At 36.6% G+C, this 18393-nt stretch overlaps 1 long non-coding RNA gene across 1 annotated transcript; it reads left to right on the forward strand.

Moving 5' to 3' along the window:
* Positions 1 to 14225: 14225 nt before the first annotated feature.
* LOC131228640 (uncharacterized) lies at positions 14226 to 18117 on the forward strand. The gene is made up of 5 exons (XR_009163038.1): positions 14226 to 14339; positions 14451 to 14660; positions 15196 to 15324; positions 17643 to 17920; positions 17974 to 18117. It is a non-coding gene; the product is annotated as an uncharacterized LOC131228640 (long non-coding RNA).
* Positions 18118 to 18393: the final 276 nt, after the last annotated feature.

Here is an 18393-nt window from a genome sequence, read left to right on the forward strand (position 1 = left end):
TCTTTGGTTCACATTTTACTACAAGTCATCCAATTTTTTATTTTTTATTTTTGAATAAGAATTTTAGGCTGAAGGTCAGTTTGATAGATATCTACATGAGTATTTTAATTGCTTGAGATATAATTAGGAGATTTGCCTTCCATCTAGGTGGGCCACAACTCTATAAGTCACATTGGAGAATCTCCTTCTGATCAACTGGAGGAAGATAGATAATTCCATCCAATACAACGAACTTCCCATCATTTGTATTGGATGATAGGTTGCAGATGCTGGTAATGATAGACAGGGTGTTGCTGATCATGCAAATAATCTAGCTTAAAAAATTCGTAGTAACTTTACCAATTCAATGGTCTGCCACGGAATGTATCATTGGCAAAATGAAGGTGGGAAATCTAAAAATCTGCATGCTCCACCATCAAATTTCGACTGTTGTTTCGACTTTTTCATTTTTGTCTATTTTCAGACCATCAGTTAAGAAAACAGTTAAGAAAAAGATGCAAGAACAGTCCATGGTTTGGTGAGCTAGGCTGTTGATCCAAGCCTGCTATGGATGTGCTGCAAACAAATCATTAAGAAAATGTTGCAACAATATTCCATGTATGCAACAATAAGACTTTCTACAAACTAGTAGAAGTCTAATGCCAAAGAAATCTGTGTAAGTGTCATTTGGTTCTGTAATTGCCATTTCTTTATTTCACCTAATGTTCTGTCTTAAAATCACAATGTTTCTAGGAAAAAACTCCTTTGTTAGCTACATTGTACTTAGTGCTCTTTGCCTCCCGATATAAAGCAATCGTTGTAATTTCTCCATTTCTCTGTGTGCCGTCTTCACCGTGACTTTACTGCACTGGTCCTTTGCAATGCTATTGTTTGGTTTTTGGCTTTTTGCTAATCCTTTTCTTTTTGAGATGACTCAACATTGGGGAGATAAATAGACCCTCCTTGAAACCATAATGATAATTTTGTTTAAAAATCTTAACCATTTATTTTTATAAGCTGGTTTATTGTCATTTGGTCATGTTTCTATTCTTAATAACTTCTCTGAACTCTGATCAAGTACACGAATCCTTGACTTCAGGTCCTTCTTATGCTATTGACATAACAAGGGAGGTACACATTTTCCTTGAAAGTATGATACATGAGCCTAGTTCATTTTTGTCAAATTCCATGTATGATAGTGATGTTAATTTTTTGTTTTTGTGTTACCATTTTACATTTGAACCATGACCATATGCAATCTGAGGTGTGGGGAGGCTCATGAGGTTCCTTGGAGATCTTTCTCAGTTGTCTCTAGCATCCCTAGATTAAGCTGAGAAAATGACCTTGTATGCAAGGTTGGTCATCTTGTGCATAATGTATGAGGACGGAGATGACATTTGTATACAAGGTTGGTCATCTTGTGCACAATGTGTATTAATCATTTACTTTGTGCTTCCACAAAAATTGGACACATGCCATGATGGTTTGTGATCTGAATTTTTGGTGAGGAAAATTGTTTGACAGTCATGTTGAAGGTGATACTTTTGTCCTTCTGTATCATATGTATGCAACTGATGCTTGATGTAGAAATCTGGCCCTTTTGAACCTTCTCAAATTGCATAAGTGGCTGAACCAGCTCTGTATGTTACATATAATTTGTCATCCACTAGTTTCTGTAAATGAAGATAAGAGGATTGATCTTAACAGTATGGTCGTCATGCACATAGACAGAAAATGCTTGCAATGAATTTTTATGAGTACTAGGTAGCCTATTAATGAAAAGAATGTCTCCGTCCATAATACGTCTGTTTATGATTTGACCAACTTTCAAATATGTATGTCCTTTTGAACCTTCCCTAATTGCATAAGTGGCTGAACCATCTCTGTATGTTACACATAATTTGTCATCCACTAGTTTCTGTAAATGAAAATAAGAGGATTGATCTCAACAGTATGGTTGTCGTGCACATAGACAGAAAATGCTTGCAATGAATGTTTATGAGTACTTCGTAATTTTGGAGTCCTTGGTTATGGTTTGGGCTGAAAGTACGAGTGCCGGAGCCGACGCTTTTGGAGTCCGAACTCATTCTTTTGAAAAATAGAAAAAATGAGAATATTAGTAAATATGGATTTTCTTGTTAAGAAGAAAATGGAAGATGGATTGAAAAAACATAAAAGAGATTTTTACCGCGGTAAGTTGTTCCAGGCTCTCACTGCACACTTACCCACCGATGCCCCACCACTTCCGCCTTCATCTTTGTTATTTTTTGTATTTTTGATTATGATGTTAAACTTATATGTATTTATGCATGAATGAGTATGATGTGGATAAGATTGTTTGTGTTTGGATGAATGTACTTTTATGTTTGGATGGATTTACTAGTTTGGGTTTCTATGGATGCGAATGTGAATGTGAATATGATGAAATATATTATATAACAGGTGTATATCAAGAAGAATATGATGAAATATATTATAACAGGTGTATATATTGTAACAGGTGTATATCAGGAAAAATATTCCAGCAATTTTCTGTTGGAATAAAATTTTTAAAAAAGAGACTTTTAGCTACGAAAATTTTCGTAGGTAAAAGTTTTGTAAATATTTTCCCCAATTAAAAATTTTGTTGCTAAACGTCTAACAACTTATTTTTAGTGACAAACATTTTTGTTGCTAAAGTTTTGTAATTATTTTTAGCGACGAATATTTTCGTTGCTAAAAGTTGAACGGATATTTTTTAGCAGCTAATATTTTCGCTGCTAAAAGTCTTGTAAAGGTTTTTTAGTGACGAAAATTTCCGTCGCTAATAGTGGAATGAATATTTTTAGCAGCGAAAAGTCTTGTAAAGTTTTTTTTAGCGACGGAAATTTTCGTCGCTAAAAGTGGAACTTATATTTTTGGCAGCGAAAATTTTCGCTGCTAAAAAGTCTTGTAAAGTTTATTTAGCAATGAAAATTTTCGTCGCTAAAAGTAGAACATATATTTTTGGCAGCGAAAATTTTCGCTACTAAAAGTCTTGTAAATTTTTTTAGCGACGAAAAGTTTCGTCATTAAAAGTGGAACGTATATTTTGAGCAGCGAAAATCTTCGCTGCTAAAAGTCTTAGGATGTTTTTTTAGCGACGAAAATTTTCGTCGCTAAAAGGATTGCCTTTGGCGACGATTTGAATTTTTCGCTGATAAAACCTTTTTTCATCGGTCTTTTAGCGACGAATTTAGCGACGAAAATTTTTGTCGCTAAAACTCTTTAGCTACCAAATTTTGGCTTTTAGTGACGAAAATTTTCGTCGCTAAAAGTGGGATTTCTTGTAGTGATAGGTTTAAAACAACGATTACTTTGCTCAACAATAGTATCAAGATGGCTTTGCTCTCGTGGTATCAAGGTGACTTTGCCTGGCAGTGGTATCAAGGCGGCTTTGCCTTCGTGGATTTGCCTGGCAATGGTATCAAGGTGGCTTTGCCAAGCGATGGTCTCAAGGTGGCTTTGCCTGGCGATGGTATCAAGGTGGCTTTGCCTCATCATCGTCATTATCAAATATCTTTTTGATCATTGTTGGGCTTTCGTGTTAGAGCTTTAGATGGAGCTTTATGCTAGGGCTTAAGATGAATTAATAAACAAATCGATCACAATATTAATATATTGATAATGAGTAATAATATCCATTCAGCAGCACTTGACACTAATAATAGCTCAATAATGATTCCTCCAAGAGAGTAAGATACACACCTTTGATCTGTATGGGAATTCTAATGGGTAGTCTTCGCTTTTAAAGATGTCCAAAAATCGTGGTTTGACTTCCAATTTCTTGTTGATGGATAAGACCACTCTAACAACAAGACCTTCGGCACCTTGTACCTGACAATCAAATGAAAGTGAACTTATATACTATCATCAAGTTGTAGTAGTTGTTGAGGCAAGAAACAGGACTCATGAAATGAGGGACACATAAAGATTGTGTGTGAGTGAAAGCCGAATGTGAGGAAGTGTGGCATCCAAATAGGTAAATAAGAAATATAGAAATCGAATATGCAAAAGCATCTCACTATTGACATAGAGGGCCTATGACTTGGACATTTGTGATATGAAGAAGTTACCCATGAAAAGTGAGACATTAATACACCACTAGACCAAGATAACATGAATCCCCTTAGATTGGGAAATGAAAAGGCTACTCTGAAGAGTGGGATGTTAAATCCTAGGGGAGTGCATAAGGTGGGAGCCAATGGATGTTCCGTGGACTAAAAATCAGGACACTACACTATTTAGGTTCATAGAGTGGAAATAGTCAAATTGGAAAAATAGATCAGTAGTAGGATTCAACATCCGACTCCCTTGAGGAACCTTGTGAGTTTTTTTTTTTTTTAATTATAATATTAAAAATTAGTGAATTTGTAGACTTATATCCTCAAACAACCAATGATGGTGATTTGATATGACTGCAGTCTGCAAGCCCCATTGAGAGAGTAGCTTATTCTATTATGAGCTCATCATTCATCTGTAAAATGTGAACAGCAAAACCAAATGATGCATTTTACGGGTGTTTACTGCAACATAAAATATTTTTCCACTAGTGTCAGGACTTAGGGTGTGATGCATTAGGCTTGTGTGGAGTAAGCCCAAGACGTTATCCTTTCTTTTGTGATTATCCATGACTCTAGATCTGACACATAAAACTTCAGGTTCCAGCGATTACCTTCTTTCAACTCTAGTTGCATCGGCCTACTTGGCTCAACTCCCATTCAGTTCTTATTATTCAAGAACAAAGTTGAATGGTGATTTCAAACTGGTTTGGCGGATAGAAAAAAATACATCAGGCGAACTGTTCATTGCGCATTGTCTTTTTCAAATAGTTGCAACCCTCAACCTCAATTAGGCATGGTGGAAACAGCGCCGAACATCAATTTTGGAGCTTTCCAAACACAAACTAATTATTGCAACTCAATTCAGTAGTGCATCCAAAAGCAGCCTGAAACTTTTATGTTCAAATAGAGATTTATCAATGAGAATATAACTCAGCTCTAGGTGCCTCCTTCACTACAAGTTTCCCCTTGTGCCGGTCTATCTCTTCCGTGCAAGCTTTAATTGCATCATTTAGAACTGATATGCCTTGTTCCTACCAAAATGGAAAAAACAAATTTAAAAATGGCAAATTTTGAAGAACAATAGACATCGGGAAACAATAAAATTGATCCACAACCAAAATATAGCATTTTTCTTTTATTGGCAGCATACAAAAAAGGAGTCCCCATCCATCAGCTAAAACATTGGTGATTGTGTTGGCCATTAGTATGAATACTAATAGGTTGCTTCTCTAGAATATGTGAGATATCTAGAGAATAATGAAGAATTACAATAGATGACAACAGAGGAATCCAATAATATGATAAACACTACAGATAAGCAGTGCAACTCCGCCTACTAGTGACACTCCAGCTGGTCCCAAGCCCAAGCAAAGGAGAGTTGATGTTAGGTGGACAGCCAGTGGTAAAACCTTTGCCAAACAAATCATGAGAAACTGACCTCGAATAGTTGGGACAAGGTTATGATAAGGATGATGACGATGATGGCACCATAGATAAGTAAATGGTTAGAAGGTTTTATGTTCGAAGGAATATATTTCTAAATGGAAAACAGATGCAGGAAAGGAAACACAATCCATTAAGATCATGAATAAATGAATCCGGTAATCAAAAGAGGTCTAAGTTCCATCCCTTAGCTAACACATAAATGAGTATGTTGCCCTCTTATAGAGAACATCTGAGGGGTTAGTTCTCCAAAGCATACAAGATTCTAGAGATCATAGAAGAATTACAAAATAAAATATTAGAGGAATCCAAATGGTATGATAGACATTAGTTAAGCATTGTAATTCCACATGGTAGCAACAGGCCAACCATTCCCAAGACAGGGTAAAGTGGGGTTGATGCTAGATTGGCAGCAAATAATCAAACTCGGTCAAACAAATCAAGGTAATGCAACAAACCTTGATTTTATGGAGAAGTTGTAGAGATTCTCATATTTTTCTATCACAGTCCTCTCTATATTGCTAACATAATTAGGAAGAAGAAATTCAGACTCTCTATTTGTAATTAGAGAACTGGGTATACCCGATTAGGACTACAACTTGGGTTTGAGACAACCTGAGTTTGGGTCATTTTCGCTGAGGCTGTCAAGGTCCTTGAGTTGGTTCGGTTTAGAAAACAACAATCCAATTTGAATTCAGGTTGTGTTTGGGTTGAGCAAATGCAGGTTGAGTAAGGTCAGGTTCGGAATAATCCATGGAACTCAGGGCATTCAAACACTGGAAATCTCAAGTTCCATGGAATTCAATAGAGGATTCAACACATCCCAACAACAAGTGAGTGAAGAAAAAATAGCCAAATTCCCCATTGATGGTCCTTGACTGGATACAGAAGATGGCCAAACAGCAACACCAACATTTTTGCATAAAACACATGCATGGAAAATCTTTGAGTGAATCCAAACTGCACAACTTGAGACCAAAGTTGCTCTTTCAAATCTGGAAGGTGAAATCCCTAATTCTAAAAATTCTCAAATTCCCAAAATCCTAAAACCCCCAAATCCTCTCATGCTGAGCTCTACTTACTACGTCCACCACCATTGAAAGTTGTTTCCTTCACTAGCTCATATTAATGTTGATTTGTCATGTAACCTGTTCACGAGGTCACACAAACATTGATAATGGGAAAAGACAAGATCCCAAACTTTTGAGGCTCCAAGAAGTTTCTAACAGCAGGTGTTTAATTCCCAATTTTTCCTATAGTGTGGTCCACTTGAGCTTTGATCTGCCTCAATTTTTGGGGGAACTGTGAGGTAATTACTTAAGTAAATAATTATTACCCTTATAAATGTATTTACTGGTGATATGGAAAATCAAGAGGCCCCAAGGAGGTGGCTACTGGACAATGCTCAGTAGGCCTCACCAAGATATATGTGTTTTATCCACGCCGTCCATCTATTTTTTCATATCATTTTAGGGCATGAACCAAAAATGAGACAGATCCAAATCTCAAGTGGACCACACCAACAGAAAACAGTGGTGATTGAATGCTCACCATTGAAAACTTCCTAGGATCCACTATCATACACACACCATAGAAACAATGCATAGCCACCCACACAAACACCATCTATAAAAAGTTGCATAGCAACCCTTACCCTATAAATATTGTAGGGAAACAGGTAACCAAAATGAAAAAAATCACAAAATAACTAATAAATCTTCATTCTAAATGAAAATGAACTCATCAGGGAGCAAGAACATACCTCTTGCAAGCTCAAGAAGAGAGATTCAATCGATAAAAAATCTAAAAATTGTAATTTCATAGCCGTATGGATGCGGAAAGGGGGAAATCTGATTTTCTCCTTCATTTCAACTACAATGCTCTTGAAAAAAACAACAAATGGACCCTCTTGCAAGCTCTAATGATCGGCTGAAATCTTCCCTTCAATGTCCTTGTGGATTGAGAGAATCAAAGAAGTGGAGGAGAGCTTGCATCGCACGCTAGGGTTCAAAAAAGGGGTTTTCGAAAACCCCTTTTCAAGACTCTTTTCTTTTAACATAAGTTTTTTAGTTTGTTTATGGTGTGAGTTCAACACCAACTTTAACAAAGAAACACCACCATTTTAAGTTAAAATCAATAAAGAAATATTCAGTATCAATTTTACATTTTAAGGTTTTTTAAAATATGAGTTTTAAACTATTTAACATAAAGCTTTTTTCTGGCATTTACTATTACCATTGGATTTTCTGTTTTAGATTCATTTTCTTCATGAAATATATGCGACAACAATTTATCTCCCTGCCATTCTCAAGGTTCCATTTTGGATCTGTTTCCATCTTGTAATTTAAACATTAGTAACATCTGTCACCATCATTACCATAACCTTAGTAACATGAATCTTCTAAGGTGCTCAGTCTATTTGGTATTCTGCTTCTATAGCTTGGGATCTGTCTCCCACACTGCATATCATGCGTCTGCTTCAAATCCACCTTTGTTTTCGTAAAGTGCAGTTATTGTTGGATGTTAAGTGTTTTATTAATCAAATTCCTAAAGATATATCAAATTAGAATTTATTTATTTAAAAAAAAAAAGAAGAAGAAGAAGAAGAAAGAAAGATAAGAAAATCAGTTCCATCTTAAAAGGCTTCCCTTTCCATCTCAACCAAAACAGTAGATATAAGGGTTGACCTCTACCATACCGGTGGCTCAGTAAGAACTGTCTTTATGCTGCTTTTCAGATATTGGATATTTTATCAGTCCAATTCCTAGAGATCTATCTAATTGGCATCTACACAAGAAAAGAAAATTAAAAGAATTCAAATTACAGGGCTCCCATTTTGATAGGAATAATGGGCATACTTGGCCCAATCAAGATGGTTGATATTGGGTTCTCTCTTCCATACATGTAGCTCATGTGTATGTCTGACAACATCATTGTGTTGGTTCCACAATGATTAGTTCTTAATTCTTAGCCAAACATTACACTGATTTATGATCCAAACTGTCTGAACAAGGGGCTCTAAATGGATGATTAAAAAGTATGGGCAATAGTACACATTCAATATGTGTAAGTCCATCAATCAGTATACTAGGATCATTTGATCATATCATTTTTCAGGTTATGACCCATCCAAGGTGGGATCCAACTCTTGGACTGTCCGGGTTCATGTACACATGTATGAATGTAGGGGAGATGGCATGGGTATCAACCGTCATACTCATGCTAAGCTTGTTGTATTTCCTATAAATATTGTTGTATGAACTTAAAAATGAATAAATCTAATTCTTAGGTGGACCACACAAATGAGATTGACTGCCTACTGTTGAATACTTCTTAAGCCCACAACAGTTTAGATCAAGCTGATATTTGTTGTTTTTTTTTTCCCTCCATCCGAGTCTATATGGCTTTATAAACAGGTTGGACGACAAATAAACATTATGGTGGGTCCTAAGAAAGTTTCAACAGTATAGTGTGGTCTACTTGAGTGTTGGATCTACCTCATTTTATTTTATTTTTTATAATCTAAAATTATATGACAAAATGTTGATGGGTTGCTTCCTACCACTATGATTTTCGTACTTACTCCATCTAAAGTCCTATAAGACTATCTCCTATAGTGCCTGCCTGGTAACTTGCTCCATCTAAAGTCCTATAAGACTATCTCCTATTGCTCCTCAATTGTTGTGGGACGATGATTTGGATGGTGTGAACTTATATACATGCATGGCATGTGTAATGGATGGTTGCCACACCATATGAAAACCTTAACCTTGGATATCCATCATTAATAATTCATAGATACTTTCAAAATCGTATTCATTTAATGGCCCACAGTCTTATCAAAGACGAGCGGATTTCGGTAGGTATCTGTGAGTTCTGACTGTGATTGTGGGGCCCACCTTGATGTATGTACATGTTGTCTATACGTTTTGCCAGCTTATTTTAAGTGTATGAGCTTAAAAATAAAGCAAATTCAAATCTTAAGTAGACCATACCATATGAAACTCTGTAAGGCCCACAAAGCATGTGCTATCCACTCCGATCATCAGGTCCTCATGTTTACCACCCCTGAAAACTAGTATGATCCAAAATTCAGGTCCCGATGAGGGGCACCTGATGAACAGCTTAGATGTGGTGTTCTTGATGGACACTGGTGCAGCACAAAAACATGGTGGATCATGGAGCTTTGATGTACGATGGAAATTGTTAAGGATTCAAAAACTGGTTATGTTGGTTATGTGTGGTAACTACGAATGATTCCATTTTCATTCAAGGATTCATTTTCAGTTATACCTCATTGTTGAGTCTCTCTCCTGCAAGGGTTGGGTACAAGTACAACTAACAATTTGATGTGTCAGGAACTTCTACAGGGAGTTACAAAACAGATTGGCGAGACGATGCATGAACTAGCTGCAAAAGTTGACGAGTATGCTCGTGGAATGATCAGTGGGTCTGGTTCAACCCTGTTTGAGGAGCTCATGGGAACTCCTCGTGAGGTTGAGCTATGTTGGCCCCACCATGATGTGTGTCAAACATCAACACCGTGCATTTGATGGGTCCCCTTTAAATTATGGGATATCCCAAAAATCAACCGTGCACTTAGTGGGGCCCCAACTGAAATTTGGATGCGTCTGAAACTTGGTATGACCCCTCATCCAAGGGGCACACACATAATGGATGCACTAAATTTGTGAACCTAAACCAATATGTGCCCAAAAAATAATCATGAATGTTTTAATGGAGGGTAATCCCTCTCAACTTTTGTATGTGGTGTGGCGCGCCATGGGATGGTGCATCCGATTGATGGGGTAGATATTTTACACGCATCATGGTGGGGCCCACAGAGCCATACCAAACCCCGACCGAAATTTAGGGCATGAGCCAAAAAACGAGCCAGATTTAAAGTTCAAGTGGACCACACCACAGGAAAAAGGGAAACGAACACCCACTGTTAAAAACTTCTTGGGCCACTGTTTACTTTGGTGTGGGCCACTTTAACGTTCGATCTGCCTCATTTTTTGGCTCATGCCTCAAAATTTCATGGTAAAGTAGATGGACGACACAGATATGTCATGTACATCATGGTGGGCCCACAAATAATTATAAATGTTTTAATGGAGGGTAACCCCTCTCAACTTTTGTATGTGGTGTGGCCCACACAAGTGATAGATTGATTTGATTTTTAATCCCTGGCCCACCATGGGATGGTGCATCTGACTGATGGGGTAGATGTTTGACACGCATCATGGTGAGGCCCACAAAGCCATATCAGACCCACACAAAAAATCGGGTGCGCCCGCTTAAAAGTGGGCGCCCAAAAAAATCCCCAAATTGGGCGCGCGCTTTCTCACCCATACCCCTCTCCTATCTCTCTGTCGCCCTAATCCCCTCTCTCTCTCTCTCTCTCTCTCACACACACACACACACACACACACACACACACACACGGCTGCCTTCGGCTCTCTCCAGCCGCAGCAACGAGATAACCCATCAGGTATCTCGATCTCTACGCTTTGGAAGTTATTATTATTATTTTTTTACTGGTTATGGTGGGGATTTACTAGATTTAGAACTAGGGTTTTGGATTTCAAAAGATTGAAGTGAGAAGATGCTTTTTCTTTTTCCATTTTTCTTTGCATTCATAGTTGTTTCCCTGGAATGTATTTGTTTCCCTGATCAATAAATGCCCCCCACAAAATTTTGGGTTACAATCTCACAAAATTTTGATTTTTTTGTATTTGGTTGTGTAGATTTGGTGTTGAATTTATGATGGTTCATTGGGTTTGATTCTGTTTTCTGTTTGTTTTGATTTGATTGCTGCAAGATATGGGTTTTGGGCTGTGAATGTGGGGCTGCTTGGGCTTCCTTTTGGGTTATTTATTTATGGGAATTTTAGTGATTTGGGGAAATTTTGTGAATTAGGTTTTTTGTTTTTTGGGTGGTTATGGTTGATTTTTATTTTTTTTGTTGGGTTGCATTGGATTTTTTGGGGATTGGTTTCTTTGTTTTGTTTGCAACAAGATATGGATCTTGGTTTTGAATATGGGGGCTTGCACGGGCTTCTTTTTTGCTATGGTTTTGTTGTAATTTGGGGAGGGGGTTTGTGAATTCTGTTTTTTGTTTTTGGTGGGTGTGGTGGATTTTTGTATGGGATTTAAGTTTTTTTAGCACTTATGTTGGATTTTTAAGTTTTTTTGGTTGGGTTGTTTTGGATTTTCAGTTGGGTGTTTGGTAGCTATGGAGATTTTGGGAATTGGGTTTTTGTTTTCTTAGTGAGCTTAGTTGAAACTGGATTTTCGCTTAGTTGGGATTGTGGTTGCTTTGAATTGGAATTGGGATTGGAGTTTCATGCCCCTCACAATGTAATTAACGGCCTATGCCAGACCACTGCTTGGAATGTATTTGTTTCCCTGGTCAATAAATGCCCCTCAACAGGGCATATTAGGGTTAATTTAATGGAGTCAATAAACCTTATAAAAAATTAGACATTCTTGTAAGCAAAATGTTTATTGTTCATTCAGTTCTGTTTATTAGGTGACCAGTAAGAAGGCAGCTCTCATAGACTCCTTCAGTCAGTTGAAGGATAAGGTTGGACATCAGTGCATCCATTTCTCGAGGTAATTACCTCTCGAGATTGTAGTCCTTTTAAGATTTTTTTTTTTTATATTTGTGTGGACCAGTTGATCAACAAATAGATTAGGACTACTTCCTGTAGAGGCGCACCGTGCATGTGCCTTATCCTAAAAAATGAGGCCGGCCCAATCATCTTTGAACGTAGACTCGCCGTTGTTTCGTTTCATGTTGTCCATTTGTTGGATCATGTTTCTAGCCACTTGATAAATGCACTATCTGGAATTTTTGCCTGAGCCAACCTGTGACCATTTCATATCTGTACATTGCTGATTTTTGGCACTTCAAGACACTGATTTCAAAAGGATATGCAATTCTATTAGCCTAATATGGGAACCTTCCCTAGACTTAAAAACTCCCTAACAAAGAGCTGCAATGAGTGGACCATCTAATGAGTTGAATGCACTGACCAGTTCATTTATACAATGGGGCTGACCTGATGCACGGCTTGGATGTCACACAAACCACATTTTAAAATTTTTTAGGTGTACTTGGGCAGCATCTGGGTTGTGGTGACTGTTGATGGTGGATGCAAGAATGCATTGTTTCTACATTTGAATGTGTCTAGAAGCCCAATAGAAATGTCATTTATGTATAGACTGTTGAGGTTGCTTATGTTATTTCTAATCCAGATGTGTTTGAGTGGTTTTGCTTCTTTGCAGCTGCAGTCATTAGGATGGAAGACGGAACGTCTTCTATCGTCTTCGATTGTTTGGAGGGAACATTGGATTCATGGTACTTCGAATGAAAAGATCAACTAGGTAAGCCTCTGCTCTGTTATATACCCTTGTGCGTTTGATCCTTGTTCATTCCCCCAATGCAGAATAGAGGAATTATACCCTGCACAGCAGTACACGACTGTTTCTTGCTGCATGGCCCACGTTTCAGCAATCCACGATGAAAAGAACAATAACTATTTTCTTGAATCAGAGTACCTATGCTATGCTTGGATGTACACAAGGATGGTTTTGTGCTTCTCTTTTTCATCCTTCTTCAAGGTAACTCAATAAACAAAATTGTTAGTCTTATTTTGTATTTCTTAAAGACATGTTTGGGTATGTGAATCCAAAGGAAAAAATAATAGTCGTTCTATGATGTTTTCCCTAAGAACTAGTGAAACATGGTTGTTGTAATGTCCACCTATTGAAGGCTTAGGATTTCTAACCATCTGGGACATTTTAGTGCATGGTCGTCCACATTGACCAGCAATATTAATGGTGTGGATCACTGAACCATGGGCTTCACATATACAAACTCTCAGCCTGAGCACAGTACGATACCTGCTATTGAGAAATGTGATGTGGTTTTGGGTTTGAGTTCTGAACCTAGTAATATGACTGTGATTGAGATGAATTTGTGTAAGCTATCACTCCTGATATCTCTTTCCCTTTGTTCCATTTAACATGATTCTCTGATTCATATGAAGTTTTTCTCATAGATGACATTGCTGATAATGGGAAGAGGTTAAAACCTCTTAAAATCCCTCACTGAGTTGATTTTATCTAGTTTTCTTAATCCTAAGAAGCATATGATTGATTAATATCTTTGGTTTCATAGCATGGTCTCGAGAGCTGATGTGTTTTACCTATTTGATCTATTATGTTGCAGCCTCAGTCTGTCTAGTTAAGGATCTTGGCTTGACTCAGTCAACTAGCAAGTACTAGAGGCTTGGAGATTTTAAATAAGTCACAACCGGTGAGCTTCTCAGGCCATTAAGATGATAAAAACCCAGGCCTAGCCCAAATAATCATTGGCTTCAAAGAAGAATTCTCACCCCTGTTTGAATGTTTTTAGCTTTTAAGTTCTGTTTAGGATGCCACCATCATCTAAGCCTTGTTCCAGCTATTCAGGATAGGCTTATGTATCCTATTTTTCCAGTGAATTGGAAATTTTCATGATGATGGTGATAGTTTGGATTACTTCATTTTTCTCTATTTCATGATGGATTTTATTTTACTTAGATGCTGACAATGGTGTTTTTTTTAAAGTTCAACCTCTGGTATCTGCACTTCTTGCCTTATCTGTTACATTGGGAAAAGGGAGAAGCTTTTCTGGAGGACCCTTTTTACCCTTTTCAAACTTTCCATTTGTAGGTTTTGAAAACCCCTATATCAATGGATATGCTTGGATGCATTTTCAATGGATCAGGAAGACCGATAGACAATGGTCCTCCTATATTGCCTGAGGCTTACGTGGATATTTCAGGTGAGTCATTTCAAGGGAGCTGATGGATTTGAAATCATCAATTAGCATTCTTTAAGACCTGAAATGCATATTCTTTATGAACAAGTAGTAAGCTCAGCTGTTCTGTTGCAGGAAGTTCAATCAACCCTAGCGAGAGAACCTATCTTGAAGAGATAATTCAGACAGGGATATCTACGATTGATGTCATGAACTCCATCGCCCAAGGACAGAAGATTCCTCTCTTCTCTGCTACTGGGCTTCCTCATAATGAAATAGCCGCCCAGATTTTGTCATCAGGCTGGTCTAATGAAGCGGTTAGAGAAGTCTGTAAATCTCATGGAGGTAAACCCAATGCATCCAAATCCTTAGTATGGACAACTGAAAAATTGAACATTGGCAATTTCTATAGTTTTGTAATTGGTTTTAGTCTCATAATCCAATCTGAACAAGTAGCAAAAGGAGTGTACTTTTTCTTAATAATTCACTGGAATAGAAAATTTTAACCAAAGCAAATGAAAATGAAAAAACAAATAAAAATCAGTCATAAGTTCACTTGCAAATTTCCTCTCTAAGTGTGCTGGTTAGCTGATGGAAATATGGGTCGAGTCCAAATCATTGCCAAATATTTAAATTTTGTTGCAATGACCCGTGATATTTTCTAACTTGCAAAACTTAAATGCTCCAGTGAAATGTTGATTAATTTACAATTGCATTTTCTTTTTAATTTTCAATGATGTGACAATTGGAAACAACATGGCAATTTCTTTTCTTGGCCTTCAAGTTTTTTTTAATATAATTTTTTAAAAAAAAGAATTATGTGAGGGTTCAAACTTTTCGAGTGATATGGATTTTCTTAATCATTTTTATTAGTTGACAGGATGGAGTGGAGGACAATTTTGCCATTGTTTTTGCAGCTATGGGAGTCAACATGGAGATAGCTCAGTTCTTCAAACGTGATTTTGAAGAAAATGGTTCAATGAAGAGAGTGACCCTTTTTCTAAACTTGGTATCTTGATTAGCTTTAATATAACCCATTATCATGGTGTTTATATTATTATTTGTATTAGCCATTGACCATCTTATGTTTACTTCAATTGGTGCTGATTAATGAAAAGATGTTAATTAGTTGTTCGGTTGAAACTTGCTTTTCTTGATGTCTGCTTGCATTGTTGCTTGCATAATGCCTCCCTTCAGTAATAGGATTGTTTAAAGTGGCTAGGCCTCGAACACTTACAAGTACATTTTAGATACTCATAAGTAGGTTCATATAATTTACTTACATTAAGTTCATGCAACAAACAAAATAAGCTTATATATTTCCCACTTCTTACTCAGTTCATATCAATGAAGAAAAATAATCATTTAATATGAAATTTGACAAAGAGGAAACTAGATGAGTATATAGATAAGCATATTTTGGCGCAGGGGATTGAAGTGATTTGTTAGACAAGATCTACATTAGCTGACCAAGGTCAATCTAGAGCAGGTCATTATGGTTTCAATGTTTACGTCACTACTTGATGGGTTTCTACAAGAATTGACCTTCAAAATTTATTAATATCTGATAGTTATCGGCTTCTGATACTTTCATGACTTGATTTCACAGTCACATTTTACTGTCTTATAATTATATGCTTTTCTCTCTCTCTCTCTCTCTCTCTCTCTCTCTCTCTCTCTCTCTCTCAGCAATTGATCTATTTCCATTGCTACAATACTAATTTCTTTTTGGATTTTTATAATTTGTTTGATCTTCCCATGAGTCTTTAACTTTTGCAGTTGTTTTTTTTTTTTTTTTCTGGCTTAAATCCAAATTGTAGTCACATGTATTTTGAAATATAAAATATCTTAGAAAATGATCTTTTTGGACGTTTTTAAATGGCTTGAATTATTCAGGATGTTTTCTGAATCAAGAATAGTCCGTAATTTAAAAATTGATGAATCTGGCAAATGCAGACTGTTTCTCTTGTAATGTTTTCCTTTTGCCTGTCAATAGATGTTATCATGTATTTATTTCCAAGTGGATAAAATAAAAAATTTGATGTCCTGGTTTGTGTCCTTTATATATGCGGACATACTATGCATCTTTCCCACATGGTAGTGAAGCAACCATTTATGGAAAAATTGAAATCCCTCATAATTTGAAAAAAAATAAATAAATTTAGACCAAAAAAGATTGAAAATTAAATAATTTTGACATTCTTGTGTCGTTTGTACTATTTAGGTACCAATTCTCTTGGAGGCTTATATTAGGGTTTTTGCCCAAATGTATCTTTGGTTCACATTTTACTACAAGTCATCCAATTTTTTATTTTTTATTTTTGAATAAGAATTTTAGGCTGAAGGTCAGTTTGATAGATATCTACATGAGTATTTTAATTGCTTGAGATATAATTAGGAGATTTGCCTTCCATCTAGGTGGGCCACAACTCTATAAGTCACATTGGAGAATCTCCTTCTGATCAACTGGAGGAAGATAGATAATTCCATCCAATACAACGAACTTCCCATCATTTGTATTGGATGATTGGTTGCAGATGCTGGTAATGATAGACAGGGTGTTGCTGATCATGCAAATAATCTAGCTTAAAAAATTCGTAGTAACTTTACCAATTCAATGGTCTGCCACGGAATGTATCATTGGCAAAATGAAGGTGGGAAATCTAAAAATCTGCATGCTCCACCATCAAATTTCGACTGTTGTTTCGAATTTTTCATTTTTGTCTATTTGCAAACCATCAGTTAAGAAAACAGTTAAGAAAAAGATGCAAGAACAGTCCATGGTTTGGTGAGCTAGGCTGTTGATCCAAGCCTGCTATGGATGTGCTGCAAACAAATCATTAAGAAAATGTTGCAACAATATTCCATGTATGCAACAATAAGACTTTCTACAAACTGGTAGAAGTCTAATGCCAAAGAAATCTGTGTAAGTGTCATTTGGTTCTGTAATTGCCATTTCTTTATTTCACCTAATGTTCTGTCTTAAAATCACAATGTTTCTAGGAAAAAACTCCTTTGTTAGCTACATTGTACTTAGTGCTCTTTGCCTCCCGATATAAAGCAATCGTTGTAATTTCTCCATTTCTCTGTGTGCCGTCTTCACCGTAACTTTACTGCACTGGTCCTTTGCAATGCTATTGTTTGGTTTTTGGCTTTTTGCTAATCCTTTGCTTTTTGAGATGACTCAACATTGGGGAGATAAATAGACCCTCCTTGAAACCATAATGATAATTTTGTTTAAAAATCTTAACCATTTATTTTTATAAGCTGGCTTATTGTCATTTGGTCATGTTTCTATTCTTAATAACTTCTCTGAACTCTGATCAGGTACACGAATCCTTGACTTCAGGTCCTTCTTATGCTATTGACATAACAAGGGAGGTACACATTTTCCTTGAAAGTATGATACATGAGCCTAGTTCATTTTTGTCAAATTCCATGTATGATAGTGATGTTAATTTTTTGTTTTTGTGTTACCATTTTACATTTGAACCATGACCATATGCAATCTGAGGTGTGGGGAGGCTCATGAGGTTCCTTGGAGATCTTTCTCAGTTGTCTCTAGCATCCCTAGATTAAGCTGAGAAAATGACCTTGTATGCAAGGTTGGTCATCTTGTGCATAATGTATGAGGACGGAGATGACATTTGTATACAAGGTTGGTCATCTTGTGCACAATGTGTATTAATCATTTACTTTGTGCTTCCACAAAAATTGGACACATGCCATGATGGTTTGTGATCTGAATTTTTGGTGAGGAAAATTGTTTGACAGTCATGTTGAAGGTGATACTTTTGTCCTTCTGTATCATTTGTATGCAACTGATGCTTGATGTAGAAATCTGGCCCTTTTGAACCTTCTCAAATTGCATAAGTGGCTGAACCAGCTCTGTATGTTACATATAATTTGTCATCCACTAGTTTCTGTAAATGAAGATAAGAGGATTGATCTTAACAGTATGGTCGTCATGCACATAGACAGAAAATGCTTGCAATGAATTTTTATGAGTACTAGGTAGCCTATTAATGAAAAGAATGTCTCCGTCCATAATACGTCTGTTTATGATTTGACCAACTTT

This window comes from Magnolia sinica, chromosome 2 (assembly GCF_029962835.1).
Source record: "Magnolia sinica isolate HGM2019 chromosome 2, MsV1, whole genome shotgun sequence".
NCBI lineage: Eukaryota > Viridiplantae > Streptophyta > Magnoliopsida > Magnoliales > Magnoliaceae > Magnolia > Magnolia sinica.